The sequence below is a fragment of the Hermetia illucens genome, chromosome 5 (assembly GCF_905115235.1).
Source record: "Hermetia illucens chromosome 5, iHerIll2.2.curated.20191125, whole genome shotgun sequence".
Taxonomy (NCBI): domain Eukaryota; kingdom Metazoa; phylum Arthropoda; class Insecta; order Diptera; family Stratiomyidae; genus Hermetia; species Hermetia illucens.
In genome coordinates this window covers 74519632-74535757 of record NC_051853.1, presented here as the reverse complement: position 1 = coordinate 74535757, position 16126 = coordinate 74519632, and the positions used below count along the sequence as shown (strand labels likewise).

The 16126-nt window shown below is 39.6% G+C and overlaps 2 long non-coding RNA genes across 2 annotated transcripts; one reads left to right on the top strand and one right to left on the bottom strand.

Annotated features, from left to right (window-relative positions):
• Positions 1 to 5922: 5922 nt before the first annotated feature.
• On the bottom strand, positions 5923 to 12959 carry LOC119658281. The gene is made up of 4 exons (XR_005250208.1): positions 12420 to 12959; positions 12280 to 12355; positions 6733 to 7017; positions 5923 to 6669 (listed from the first exon to the last, which is right to left on the bottom strand). It is a non-coding gene; the product is annotated as an uncharacterized LOC119658281 (long non-coding RNA).
• LOC119658282 lies at positions 11510 to 13576 on the top strand. The gene is made up of 2 exons (XR_005250209.1): positions 11510 to 12366; positions 12953 to 13576. It is a non-coding gene; the product is annotated as an uncharacterized LOC119658282 (long non-coding RNA).
• The last annotated feature ends 2550 nt before the right edge of the window (positions 13577 to 16126 follow it).

Sequence of the window (16126 nt, the reverse complement as noted above, 5' to 3'; positions counted from 1 at the left end):
TCGATGTGGACGTCGCCAATGCTATGTCCGGCATGCGGCTCGTGATGACCTTTGCGGATGACTTGGACTCGGCACTTGTCTTATTCAAATTCTATCCGAATATCACGGCTGAACATGTCAACTATTTGCAACAGACTTATAAGGTGGTCTTCAGTATCAGTATACAGTTTGATGTCATCTAAGTACATCAAGTGTGTCAGTTCGCACTTAGCACGTAGGCCATATTTTATTCCAAGCCCATGCCCTCAAACATCACTCACTGGCCCTGAAAGGCAATTCAGTGCCATGCAAAAAAGGGGACTCAACGAATCCCCCGGGAGATGCCTCTCAGTATACGGATGGGCTCTGAGGGATTAACACCCAAGATGTACGCACTGATAAGGTGGTATACCCCATAAGCTTTACTAATTTCGAGTCAATGTTTGGCAATCAAGTGAAGTTAGTTGCGATTTTCATGTATTAAACCACCACCGGTTGCCGCTGTTGGTGTCGGATAATGAAGTATAAATAAAAAAAAAGGATGGAAAAGAACCAAGAACGTATATTTTTTCTGTATGAGCTCAAACTCGGTCATAAAGCAGTGGAGGTGACCAGGAACATTAACAGCGCATTTGGAGCTGACACGGTAAGCGAACGAACCACACGGCGGTGGTTCGAAAAATCCCGGTCAGGCGACGTAAACCTTCAAAGTGAGTCACGTGGACATCCAGGATCATCGATTAACAAAGGCCAGCTGCGTTTGCTAGTCGGATCCGACACACGTTAGTCTGTTAGGGACCTTGCAGAGAAACTGGGCGTACACTATTCGACAATTTCCCGGTATTTGCAGCAACTTGGAAAGGTGAAAAAGCTCGACAAATGGGTTCCGCAAGCCCTTACGAAGCAAAACATGGCACTTCGAATGGAAATTTGTAGTTATTTACTCTCCCGCAACAGAAGCGATCCCTTTTTGAACAGAATAGTGACATGTGATGAAAAGTGGATATTATACGACAATCGTCGCCGATCGGCACAATGGCTAAATGCTGATGAGTTAACGAAGCATATGCCGAAACCGAGCCTCCATAATGGTGACTGTTTGGTGGTCTACAGCTGGAGCACTATATTTTTTGGCACCTGGAGAACCGATAAATGCACAGAAATACTCGAGGAAATGCACCAAAAATTGAGTATTCACCGGCCGAGATTAGTCAACAGAGATGGCGTGATACTCCTTCACGACAATGCACGACCTCATGTTTCCAGAACAACGGTTCATCCACGATATTCACCGGACTTTTTGCCAATCGACTACCACTTTTTTAAGCATTTGGATCTTTTTTGGCGGAAGAACAATTTAGGAATGAAGAGGTTGTCAAAATTGCCTTCGACGAATTTATCAACCCCCGACAGTTGGACTTCTACTGACACCTATTTTGATTAAATAAATAAATTTTGGTAAGCTTTACAGTCGTTTGAAATTTTAGTACCAAACCGGCCATTTCATTTGCAACAACCTAATACATCCGTTAACCACTTCGATCACGGAGAGAGGCACTTTCTCTCCTATTGGTCCGACCCGCCATCAAGTGAATTCAGGACTCCCTTCATTTTAAACAAAAATTATTAAAATTTCTGAATTGATTTAATTCACCCTCCATAGGGCTCAAACGATATGTACGAGAGACTTCTTCAATTTCAATGATGAAAAGATGGAGAGGGGCAGGAGAGATATCAGATGGCCGATTACGGCACTCGGCTCACGCATTTTTCAGGCTCTACCCGAGCGAACGAGGCGGTATTTTTTGTTTTATAATTTTAGCTTCTGTGTGTGGACCCTGGCGATATTCTTCCATTCATGGAGCGGTCCCACCTACCACGCCATTAACCCGGTGCAATACTACATGAAATATTTGTAGTGAAAAAAAGACACCCTCCCCCATATTTCCGAGTTTGGCTAGCACACCACCCTTCGTGTCACTTTAATGGAGTTGCATTTAGTTGCTGGTGGACTTGCACAAACCACTTTCGCTTCTATTATTTTACATGTTAGATTGTCATTGTAGCTATCTTCCACTTCATCATTCATTACAGTTGTTACGGTATCTAAGGCAAGTTTCCAAGAAGAATATTGTTTCTGATAGTTGAAGAAAACAATATTAATTTAGGAGTAGGTTGAGTGGAATACCTATAGTGTGCCAGTATTTCTTCTCTGGATGCTCTACTCACATTACTTTTCGTTAGTGCTGCCTAATTATATCTATACAGTTTTTCCTCAATCTTTTTTTATAGCTTATGTATCAGTAAGACGAATTCAAATATCTGACTTCAAATATGTCTTTTTCACGAATTACATAGTAGCGATTGACACCAAATTTGGTTTAAAGGTGGGAACTGTGAGCGCTCATGCATACAGTGAGTTATATCATTCTAGGTTGAATTTAAGGGGGAGTTCCCATACATGCAGAATAAGGGTGTAAATGTTTTTTTCATTAAATATGATCATGTGGGGTATCAGTTGGGGGGGCCTTAGTTTTGACATTCGTTCGAAAGGTGGGGAGTGCTGGGGGTTGAAAGTGATCATTTCTTTAACGGACTCATTCTCAGAAACTACCCAACCGAAAAATCTGAAGGAAATCAAGAGGTTGCCACTATATGATGCCTAGGCTCCGGAATACCCTACATACCGACAACTGTTCAAATAAAGTTAATTATAGTATATTACTTTAATTTTTAACAACTGGCTGGAAAATCCGCCTTAAATTCATCCCAGAATTACGAAAGCAATGTAGGCTATATGTAATGATCCCAGCAAGTTTGGTGGAAGTCGCATTATTACTAACAAAGTTATGATCGGTCAAATTGTCGCTTCTTTGCAAATTCGAGACTTTGAATGTCAATATCACTTGAAAGTGGATATTTTCACATAATATATGCGTATATTACGTGCTACGTACTATACTCAAAGCTTTCATACCTGAATTGTCTTAAAATGTTTATCTAAAATCAGTACATGTATTATTTTATTTTAGGACCTTACAACGTCCTCCTATGAAATTACCGCCGAACGCAAAAGCTATACCACCACCGAAAATCGATACACCAACATCACCCCCTCGTAATGGTGTAACGCAATTTAATAACGCACAACCCACAATGCAGAAGGGTGGGGTAATATCACCCGAACAGAAACCAACATCGCCTCCACCACCCTCAGTACAATCACCGAAGACACCAAATAATAATTCAACGGCAGTTTTGTCGTCCGAGGAGACCAGTATAAACCCAAATGACGAATCCAATTATGCTGTGACTGAACTGTAGATTAGAATGCAAGGAAGGAAAGACAGAAGTTAAGTTATCAAACTCTTATTTTTACGGTTAGATTTAGTTGAGGATCAAATGAAGGACCTCGCTGATAAAACGGAATTCCTATATCCTCGATTTATTGGAAAAAGATGTCTTAGTTTACGGTTCGAAAGGATATCAAGTAATATCGCTACAGGCTGCAAATTCTGTAAAATATTCTAGTCATATTTTATTACCAAAAAATTAAAAAATCAAACTTATATTAGCGCGAAAGCCATTCGCTGTTTACTCCAATTAGCAGGTTGCATTAGAAGTGTAACGTGATTTCAATAAGACTTTGTAAATTATAGTTACAAACAATGTGAAATTGAAATTACTTGGAAGACCCTTACGATCGGTTAGGCGCTTGTTAAGGATCTCTGACTTGATATAATTCCTGGTTATGTTTCTACGTTGCTTCGCAGAGCGCAAAGCAGAAACCTTTTATATTGAAATGGTCATAAGTTGTTTGGATAACTTTCGTTTAAAAGTGTATCTAATTACAAAGAGAAACAATTGACTGAGATGAAAAGCAATTTTGAATATTATTTACATTTCTACATAAGCTCTTTTAGGCAAACCCCGGCAAAAAATTTACTGCCATGAATAAATGTCTCAATGGATCCTAAGGTGTCAAACATTGGAAGGACTTATTGAGGCATTTATTCTTTAAATATATTCAACGCAAATTATGACCTCTTGAATATAAAATGAAAAAAAAATGTGCAAACGTAGATTTTAGTTAGTTGAATTTGTCTCGTAATAAACATTTCTATAATCGTACCCCAAAATTGGTAATATTTTAACGATTGTGAAACAATTTGCTACAACTTTCTACATATTTTAATCAAATATATTCGAAATATTGTAAAGAAATATATAAGATATATTAGTAATATTATTACAATATTGTAATGTAATTGAACAAATAATAATATTATTAAATGTCGGTAAAATGGCAGAGAAAATAGGATCACAATTATTGCATAGTACTTTCCACGAAAGGAAGGCGAAATTACGATAAAATTATTAAGGTCTATTGTTGTAATGTGGTGGTAATTTGGTATTATAATGCTGAATTTCACGTAGCAATTTTAGTTTAGTGTAAGTTAATTTTTATTTCAAAATAATTATCTTTTTGCAAATGGGAAAATTCAAATTTTGTCTTCTGCGTTTATCGAAATAACAAAAAGACTGTATTTTATTGGACTATTGCTTCCATTTTGGCGATATATTCTATATAGTGTTAATTTTTTCCAATTTTCACGCACATGTGTCTTTTTCGTTTCTTGGATGAATTACATTTTCTGTTTTAATCAATAACTAAAAACTTAAATCCTTTGTTTAGTCTAGTATCAATCATAAAATATTCTCGCTTTTTATTGTAGTAATACGATGAGATATTTTTTTGTTTTATAGTTGAGGCATCCGTTTTTGACCAAACATCCGTTTTAAATCAATTTGAAAAAAAAATTTCCGCACTTTTTTAGTCCACGACTTGTGATTTCGTCCAAGGAAGAGGGAACTCATCAGAGGCTTCCTCACCTCTGCCCTGAAAGTGGTGTGATCCCAGCAGTTCCTAGGTGTTATTAGCTCCCTTATGTTCATCCGCAAATAAAGCATGGGTGCGAATTATGATATATTGAGATCTAAAACCGTCTAGTAATTTAATCCTAAGCTGGCCAAAGCAGAACTAATTTTCATTGTAGGATTGAAAGCTTAGCCGGTTTAAGTTTGAAAACTCGGCGAGTCTCAATATAATTCACACCCATATCGTGTTTGCGGATCAATATAGTGGAAGAATAACCCCTGGAAACTACCTCAGACACGCTGCTCCCAGGGCAGAGGTGTGATAGTATCTGATAAATTACCTCTGCTCTGGACGAAACAGCAAGTCAGGAGACAATTATTTACTCACAGGCACATGAATCATGAGAAACTACTGTTTCATTTCATCTAAGTTCCTAGGTATGAATTCCTTACACTGCGTCAAGTGGTATAAGCTTCTATCAAAATGGAAGGTGCAAAGGTTCAAAACCTGCGATTGGCTCCTGCTATGCAGCTAAGTAAGATTCCTATCTCTTGGCGCTATCCTAACTGATACCTTTAAAGCGACATTCGAAATATCATTCGGACCCATCATCTAAAATTTTCTCGTCTACTACTAGAAAAACTAGTATAGTTCAGATTTTCTGGGAAAAAGGAGTTCAGTATATTCTGCAACAACTTAACAAAATTATTTTGGCAGTCACTTCTTGCTCTCCTCAGTGAGAATAAGAATAGAAATCTAAAATTGCCCTATTTATGGTCCTTGCCTTATATGACGAGTGGGTATTGAATCCTAGTCAGCAGCTGTCCTCTGATTAAATATGGATTGCTTTAGTCTCTGTTGAGAAGTCCGCCTTCCTAGGTTCTGTGAATTTCGAAAATGGTTTTGGTCTGTTTCACCTCGAAGGATATTGGAAGAATTTGTATCCCGTAGATCATCCGCTTGAAACAGGCGACTTTTTGTAGATGAGAGTTGTCCGAAGTGCTATCAGTGTATCAAATGAGCTATATTTGATATCCATATGGTTCTGAGTGCATGATGAATTCTATATTCGAGCGTTTTTTCGATTTCATTTTTTCCTATGATAGCGCAGATATCACCCATATCAGCCGTTCAGTGACGATGGGGGAGGGGAGGTTTCCTATCAGGGCTCCTTTTAACTGTTTAAAATACTCACCTCTAAAAGTGAAGTAGTTTTCTTCCGCGGCGTCATATATTTTTTAATTTACCTACATTTTATTGTAGACCATTTTGTTGCTAAGGACAAGTAATCGGTGGACAGCCTTTACTTGTTACTGATAACATCACTGACCTGTATTCGCCACCTTATGGACCAAAGTCGACTTCGATACACATCCACTTGAAGTTTTCGCTACATAGACGCTCCCTATTTTGGTACGCGAAAATTTATGGTCTGGATGCTAGACTGTTTTTGTCTGTTCACACAAGCTAGCTTGACATTGTTTTTGAACGTGTTCTGGTAAAGCAAGGTTTAGGCCGCATGACAGTGATTTAGATTTAGTTACATAAATTTCATTTATTTCATAGTTATGAACAGTTTTCTGAACAATAGGCATTTGCTGCTTCCTACAATGTGAGCACTGTCCCTATTATTAGTTTACCCATAGAACACACATTTGGGGGTTCCATTCCAGTTATTGGCAAAACGGCTTTGTTCTTCACATTTGCCAAACAGATTACATATGCGACCTAGCACAAACTTTTACAGTGGGGCCAAACTCCGAGCACTTAGCTTGCAGACCACTCGTCTAACACGTACTTTCGCTGCTTTTCTAGGCAGATTTATCGACGCCATCTGTATGTCACTGTAGGTTTCCCAAGCTATAATACATTACCTTCGTTTACCAATTTGTAGCCCTAATTGAGACTGTCAGGCATCACAGATCTCGGATTTCGTAGTGATCTCGTCCAGGCCTTCATCGACCGCTATCGAATCCTTGTCCATTGTGATGGTCACTGCATCACGTAGTGACTCTTCGATTTTCTGTCCTAGGTCTTCCTCCATCTTCACCGCTTTACGCTCCAGTAAGAGGTTGCCTTTCCGTGTTCATCTTATACGCGGAACATTTCCAGTGGCTTAATTTATTTGTCTATGGTTCTGTACTTATATTCTTTTATCGCTGGAAAATGGAAATGTTCAAAACATAAAGCTGCCTCCTGCCACATGGTTATGTGATACTTTTTATAACTAAAACAAGTTCTTCTCCTGCGCTTACCCCGCCGGACTGCTGCTACTTTATTATGTCGCGGCGCAGAATCAGTTACTAACGATGGCTCGTGTCGTTAATTATTATCTTCCCCTGAAGCTCCTTCTTTCTGAGCATAGATCACTTTTATGAATTTTTCCACGACACACCAAGTTATTTCCACGCTAGCATGATATTCTCAGGTGGCAGCAGTGGTCCTGGTCCATATCTCCCGTAATCGTTTCGCATATCGGTTGCGAATATATACTTTGTTCACCAATCCTAATTTTAATCGAAATTTGCTTTCTTTCTTTGGTAATAAGAACTATCTCGTCTTTATGCCCTGCGAGCCCCAGTCCGCCATCTTCAAACCAAGATCTGGTTTCCCAAATTGCCACACTTATGAGGACCTGGATTTCCTTAATATCTTGAACCACGAAGTTCACTCCGAAGTTGTCTGCGTAGTCAGTAACCCATTTGGGTAGCTGTAACGCACCGGCATACATTATTATTCACAGAAGAGGATCGTGGACCAATTTTGGTAGATCACCACAGGTTGTCCAGCAAGTTGTAATTTTTGAATTTCACCAGAAATTGGGCATTTGTTTCTTGGATATAAAGCGGCGTGATATGGAAGCATCACATAATTTCTGTACCTTTACAACAATTTCGCTTTGGCAAGACTATATTGCCAGTTCAATCTGATACCCAAATATCACTATGGAGATCTCTATATTGCTCGCATATGATGGCAACGTCAATTTTTTTTTCGAGCGCATTTCGAGAAAGTAGCTGCCGGGTAATGATTCAAGCTCAGTTCTTGCATTCAACCACCATTAAGTCTTGACTCATTTTCACCTCCGTTGCTTCGTCTAGTAATAATTAGACTTTTTTATGGTGGTGTTGTGACTTACTTTCACCGTGTTTGAGCTCAAATAATAAGACAAATTTTGGCGTAGACCTTATACAATTCAAGCGTTCGTTCAGCTCGCGTGGGAAACTGTCTGCCCTCACCTTCCGCAGGATTTCCACATCCGTGAAATTCTCCTTGGTATTGGCCATCATTTTTTTTGGAAGGATCCGAGCCTTGTTTCAATCGGCAGCCCTTTTTAATATCTATAAAACAAAGACATCCCTTTACAGTTCTCGCAGCAGCATTAGTCAACTTTTTTATAAATAGGACAAATAATGCTTTTACGTCAATCTCCTAACAAGGTTTCGTCAGACTAAAAAGGGTTGAGGAATTTATGAAACATGGTTGTCATCCCTATATGTCTTGTTTGTAATAGCTCCGCATTCCATCCACACTTGGCGCTTTGCTCTTTCCCAGAATTTTAAATGCATCCCTGACTTCATCAACTCTGGGTGCCGGGATGCTTCTCCGATGTACGGAGATTGTGTTTCGGCATTGAGTAACTCATCGCAATATTAGCAGATCGATTTTTTCCGGTTCTATGATTTCAATAAGATTCCGCCCGTGCGCCCCCACAAAATGTGTTCTGGGCTTGAATCTTGTTGTCATTTTTTTCATCAAGTCGGAAACGGATCTTAAATTCCGCGTCTTAAAGTTATTGTTCAATCTAGTTATCTCTTCATTTATATTCTTGCGTTTCTTCTGCCTGCAGATCTTGCCAGCGGGACATGTTACTTCTACATATTTGTTTCGTTCGGTTATCATGGATCGCTCCTCCTTGATGGCTTGTTGATCCTCTTTGTCATATCATTCATTCCTTTTGCACTGCAGTTCGTATCGGATGGTTTTCTCTGCGGCAGTCATGATTAGGTCTTTAAGCTGACTCCACTTCACATCAATGTTATCGGTTCTGATGTCGGTCAGCGTCTGGAGGATTTATTATTCCATCGCCCCGACATAGTTCGATGACATTTCTTCGTTCTGGAGCTTTTCAATATCAAATCTGATAGCCATGATAAGGGTGCTACTCCTACTATGTGCTAACCGGCATTGATACCTTGCTCTGACGAGATAGTGGTCACTGCCGCAATTTACCCCGTGGTATGAACGGACGTCAAGGATGCTAGATTCAGCTCGTTCCTCAGTAAGGACACTACTCTATGTGGCGAGACTGCGGTGATGAGAACAAGTCAATCAGATTGGTATGTTTCCGTGCGTTTAATGGGGATCCTCCCATTCTCGTTAATTACATCGAAGAGACCATGGCCACAGCATTTCTACGATGGACTCTTACCAATTGTCTCGTTGAAATTGCTGAGTGTTATTTTTACGTCGCTCAAGAGAGAACTGGTCTTTTACTGAGTCGTCCTTGCATGTTCAAACGGAAAAGTACATACACGGTGATTAATCAAACATCGAAAAATTCAATTTTCTTTCTTTCTTTCATTAGTTTGTGCGTTACAGGCAAAAATCTTGTGGATACCAAAGCAATGCCAGATTCTCGGATTCCACACCTCTAAATGACTCACTTTTTTGTTTCCAAGATGACCCTCTAAGACTGCCAGTTCTGAACAAGGATCACAGTTTACAGGTGCCAAACTTTTTCCGTTACCGTAGTATTGCTGTGAACAGGTGGTCTGTCTGTCAACCCCTAACCTGATAAACCAGTCGGCTCATCTCTTTTTCAAGACGCAAAAAACTCGACGTTCTTCCTATCTCGCCTGCTCTTTACGTTGTTCGGGAGGTGAGAGTAGGATTTAATGACAAAGCTGTTGTCTGAGTGAAATTATGCGGTGTTTCCAACGATTAATTATCTGAAATAATAAAAACTTGTTGTTTGTTTTTCGTTGGTATGAATATTTATTCTTGCAAATACCGATATTTCGGGAACCACTTGTTCCCTTCATCAGTGCTAACAAGTTTGCTCATCTGTAGGCATTAAGGTTGTATTTATACTAGCTGTTGTCGTTAAATCAACGTGCATGAATTTCCACTAGGGGATTCCCAATGTGCTTCTAGTTGGTTAATTTTGATGTATTCTTCGAAGCCACAAATTTTCAGCCAAACAAGTAAGGAGCTTTACAGTTGCTATAGTGAAATCCTATGGGCATCACATTGCCAATCTGAAAGGCTTCCCGGCCATCAACAACCCAGCCTATTCACTACTTGCTTCAGCGCTTTTTTAGTGCCTAGAAAATATATTGGACAATAAGAGGATGGTTCACCTGGAGGTTTTTTTTTGCATTCGGAAACAAATAAATCTGCCATAATTACATACCAAATGCACAAAATATCTGGACTACAATATATGCTCCGCATAGCAAGCTGCTTTACCGCGAGTTTAAAGGCCTTATTATTTTTCCCCAATATAATTTCGCAAGTTTCCAGAAGTTCTTCTCTGGTTATTCCGGGTATTATATCTCTCCAGTTTTTTTACAGCGGCCAAAATTTCTTCCTAGCTGAGAGAATGATCTCCTAACCGTTTTTGATAAGATATTAATACCCAATGCGGAATTCTTTGGCTTGATAACAACCTGGAGTCTCAGTCAGCGCGTCTGTGTTTTAAGGTGCAGACCACAGTTAGATACTAGACAGCTACCACACTCCCCCTTGCCCCTCAAGGGGGGAAATCAGTGCGAGTACACATGATTTCAAATTGTTTTGCCCTTGAGCATGAGCAAGATGTAACGAAAATCCGATCAGCTGTGTTTGAGATACCGCCCGGACTTGCCAATGTATTGGTGAGATTGGCAAGTTTTTGCTTATGGATAAGTGAATACGTGAAACAACTTTTTGCTATATGGGTGATCACGCCGTAGTACCAGAATAGCAAAAGCTCACCGATCTCTCTCTTCCCAATACGATTTGACGAAGATTATGCCTTTTCCTTGTTTAGCGTCTCTGATGTGTACAGATAAGCTTCTGCAAGGACATTTGCAAGTGGGGTCATTTTTGTAAGGGTACTGCCTATAGTAGATCTACTGTGGTGCAGACAACTTCCCATTTATTCTCTTACTCTCACACCTGCTCTTTGCAATGTCCAGGGGTTACCAGCTCGGAAATGAGAGTAAGATTTGATAGCAAGCTGTAGGAGTTAATCAGCGAGAATTACCCTAGTAATTTTGAGCGTACCGAATCCTCAAATTCCACTGAGGCACATGCTATCCCTCGAGATAGATGAGATCTCAGGAATACGAGAGACGATTAGGACACTATTCTCCCAATAATCAGACTTACCGCTACGGTAACTTGGTATTGAATCGCATTTTGTTCCATAAAAAACTTTCCATGTACCTCATCTAACCACCCCTCTTCGGAAGTTTGCTTATCCATTGAGTTCGCTAGCCAACTTGACGCTGTCTTCATTTTTGAGCCTGCAGGTTTCCTATAGGCTCTCTCTTTAACTCGAACAAAATCGTTTGTAATTGCCGTGGGAATAATCCTTATTGAAATGTTAAGATATGTTATGGATCGGAGCAGCACCAATAGTCTCACAATCTTCGCAGATCCTTCTTTTCGGAACGTCTTCTTCCCCGTTGGCCGGTATTATCTATAATTGCGAAAAAACTGACAATGAACAGAGTTTTTTCTGGTTTATGCTAATCATCAGCAATCATTTGGACGTAGGAGAGCAGGCTGCAAAGCGTGTTTTCGAATTCATCAAAGTAGAACCGTATGAACGTATGGGTCGGTTATCTGAGCTGGTTCAAAACTGTCTCATGCCATCTTATATGTCTACCGTCCGCTCATATAAGAAGTAACATTACTTCTTCATCAGTCGCATTTGTAATGCATACATGATTAAAAGATTCCCATGGGTACTCATCGGAAGTGGTCGAGGAATGGAAATTCTGAGAAATTCTTCAAAAGTTGGGATCAAATTAACTTTCTTTTTGCATTCCATTTAACATATATCTCAATTCTGGACGCAATATCGCTATTATGTAAATCCTCTTTTTCTTCCCACCACCAAAATTGCTGCCCTTACCATCTATGTACATTGAACCGACTAATCAACTCACTTTTCAGTGCTTTCGCGAAGTATTCGCATGAGCAGGATTTTGTAGGTCAAATGATTATGGCTCCTCTATATTATCAAAAAAATTCAACTTTGTTTATGCTCCTACTCCGAGCCTGTTAGGAAACTCCGGGCACGGAGGGAATTACCCTTCTTGCCCTTCCCGTCAGCGGTGGTGATAGTAAATCTCAAACTGGAGAGAAACTGGCAAGCGTTGCCTGTTATTCTCTAGTGAACTAGACGTAATAACAACCAGTTTTTTTACCTGTGTTAAGTTCCTAGAAATTAGATTACTGGGGAGACAGGCACCGAAAAATGGAAGGATATTTTCCGACACTTTACTGTAAGAAAGGTAATTACATTAGAAATGGAGAGTTTCAGGGAAGCCTTCTGTTAGTGCCATACTTGCTTTGGTAGGTGATGTAAAAATATACAGAACTACGTGGAGAATATGGTTTTCACATTTACGCTTTTGAATTCCCTTAGGAGTAGCAATAGAGCGATAGATTTGGTCCATTCTGGTTGAAATAATTCTTGATCAGCCTCTCTTATTTATGATAGCTAGATCGCTCTGAGTTTTTAGAATTAATTTCAATATTTTGTTGCCGATTGCTCAAGGATTCTGCTGTACTACTTAGTTTGTCCGAAATTGAAATTAAAAAGACACATGACTTTCTGTGAAAATTTTTATAATTTTTGAAAATTTCAATTGTTTACAATTCGAACCTCATTTTGACATAAACAAAAACATACCTAACCGGCAACATATACAAAAAAAAAATTAAAACCATTGAAAAAAAAAACAAATACTTTACCCAGTTATACAAAGCTAAAATATAAAACAAAAGGACCTATTGACTGTTTTATATAATGGAATCTTTATAAGTGATTTTTTTAATTTTATATGAACCTAATATTGAATGTTTATATGTCTGTAGATGTTGTGCAGCATCGCTAAGAAGCACGGAAAAAAAATGAAGGAGCAATGAAACTTCCCCTGCCAGTTATTATCAATATTGGGTCTGTTTGATATAATGGAGATTCGAGATGAATTTCCTGAATAAAAATTCTTATACCCGGACTACTTATGAAGAAACCCCGTTTTAGCGTTAGCATCTTTTTGTGCTTTGAAGATAGAAATTTCTAAACTATGCACCATATCAAACAGACCTAACATTATTCTATAAAACAGAAATAAACACATACACATATTTTAATTGCATACTTTCAAGTCAAAGTAGACCTTTTAGATTTTGTTAAATGCCAACTTGGTTAAATAATTTTTGAGTGTTTATCAATAATCAAATAAGACCTATAACAACAAATTATCCAAAAAGAAAAGAAAAAAAACGTTATGATGATAAATTCGTAGAATTTTTCTAGAGAACAAATAAAAATGATAAAAAAGGATGAGAAAGGTTGAGCAAAAGAATTTTGAATAGTGATGATAAAAACTATGAGGTAATGTCTTATCTGTAAGTCAAATTCAGTAAAGTGAGAAGTGTTTATTGAATAAAATACAAACAAAGAATTAATAAAATGGAATATGTTAAAATACTTCATCAACAAGTTTAATTTAATTATAGCTTTTTTCTCTTTCTACTATAAATGGTTACTACCCACCCCTTGGTGGGGCATAGCGTGTCAACCACACCTATGCGTCACCTTTGCCGGTTCGCTGAAATGCATGCATTCATTAACTCCCCTCAGGTTTTTCTGAGACGCCCGCAATCCTTCTCTACTGTTCTGTATTGGAGCGATCCACTCATCGACCAGGTTAGGAGAGTGGGTTCCACTGCCATAGCGTGGCCAGTAACGTACTTGTAAAATGAATAGACCAGTAGCTTACCCCAAACTAAAATTTTATTTTATAGTGTATATATATATTTCGGGAGCAACTTACCCCCTTCATCAGTACAAAGCTACTGAAAACAATTGCGATTATACGGTTCTATTTATACTTAAACACTAATTACCTAAATTACTTTTTTAACAAAAAAAAAAACATAATTGTCATCCCTCCTTAATGTGCCACTTTCACTACCACACTGCCACTTCCGCCTTCTGATCACATCGCCTGTGCGCCCACCAAGTTATTTGCCAGCGGACTACCCTCATATGTTGCAGAGAGGAGCCCACAAAGGTTTGGAGTTGTGTTGGGTGACAAAATAGAAAGACCACTAGCGCAGATCCACTTGATCCTGCTACAGTCGACTCTGGCCAACTCCCAGTAATTCGAAACTTTCGATTTTTCGAAGGAATAGCTCGTTTTCTTTAGATTCTCTGGTTAATTGAACGTTTTTCAATGCATTTTGCTACACTTAGTAATTTGAAGTTGAAACAGAGGACAAGGCAACCATCATCATCATCATCAACTGCGCAACAACCGGTATCCGGTCTAGACATGCATAATAAGAAACTCCAGACATCCCGGTTTTGCGCCAAGGTCCACCAATTCGATATCCCTAAAAGCTGTCTGGCGTCTTGACTTACGCCATCGCTCCATCTTAGGCAGGGTCTGCCTCGTCTTCTTTTTCTACAATAGATATTGCCCTTATAGACTTTCCAGTCTGGATCTTCCTCATCCATACGGATTAAGTGACCCGCCCACCGTAACCTATTGAGGCTGATTTTATCCACAACCGGACGGTCATGGTATTGCTCATAGATTTCGTCGTTATGTAGGCTACGGAATCCTCCCTCCTCATGTAGGGGGCCAAAAATTCTTCTGAGGATTCTTCTCTCGAACGCGGCCAAGAGTCCGCAATTCTTCTTGCTAAGAACCCAAGTCTCCGAAGAATGCATGAGGAATGGCAAGATCATTGTCTTGCACAGTAAGAGCTTTGACCCTATGGTGAGACGTTTCGAACGGAACAGTTTTTGTAAGATGAAATAGACTCTGTTGGCTGACAACAACCGTGCTCGGATTTTCTCATCATAACTGTTATCGGTTGTGATTTTCGACCCTAGATAGGAGAAATTATCAACGGTCTCAAAGTTGTATTCTCCTATCTTTATTCTTCCCGTTTGACCAGTGCGGTTTGATGTTGTTGATTGGTTGGTTTTTGTTTCTGACGTTGCCGCCATATATTTTGTCTTGCCTTCATTGATGTACAGCCCAAGATCTTGCGCCACCTGCTCGATCTGGATGAAGACAGTTTGTACGTCTCGGGTGGTTCTTCCCATGATGCCGATATCGTCAGCATAGGCCAGTAGTTGGGTGGAATTAAAGGGGATCGTACCTCTTGCATTTACCTCAACATCACGGATCACTTTCTCGAGGGCCAGGTTAAAGATGTTGATGTCGAATGGTCTTGAGAGTGATCCTGATGCTTTTATCTGGTCTCGCACATTGGTCAGGGTCAGCCTAGTCGGTCTTATCAAATTCGTCGGGATACCGAATTCTCTCATCGTCGTATACAGTTTTATCGTGGCTATGCTATCAAAGGCGGTTTAAAGTCGATGAATAGATAGTGCATTTGTTGTCCATATTCCATCCAGTTTTTCCATCGCTTATAGATGGTACTCAGCAACGTGATACCTCTATAATTGCTGTACCGTGTGATATCTCCCTTTTTATGTATGAGACAGATAATGCCTCTTTGCCAATCGTCAGGCATTGATTCGCTGTCCCATACCTTGAGCACAAGTTGATGAACCACTTGGTGTAACTGGTCGCCTCCATATTTAATTAATTCGGCTGTCATTCTATCGGCTCCTGGCGACTTATGGTTTTTAAGCCGATGAATTGCACGGACTGTTTCTCCTATACTTGGTGGTGGCAGATTTGTCCGTTGTCTTCAGTTGGCGGGACCTCTAACTCGCCGATGTTCTGGTTGTTCAGTACTCAACCCATCCTTCCAATATGCCCATTCTGTCGGAAATCAGATTTCCCTCTTTCTCTCGACAGGATGAGCATCGGGGTGTATAAAGCTTCATCCTGCTAACTTGTTGGTAAAACTTCCGCGTCTGGTGCGGTTGTTCCCTGTACTTTTCTAGTTCACAGACTTGTTGGTTCTCCCAGGCTTCCTTTTTCCGACTGTGAAGTCGCTTCTTCACTCGGCGGATTTCGAGATAAGTTTCTGCGCATGCTCGTGTTCTTTGAGAATGCG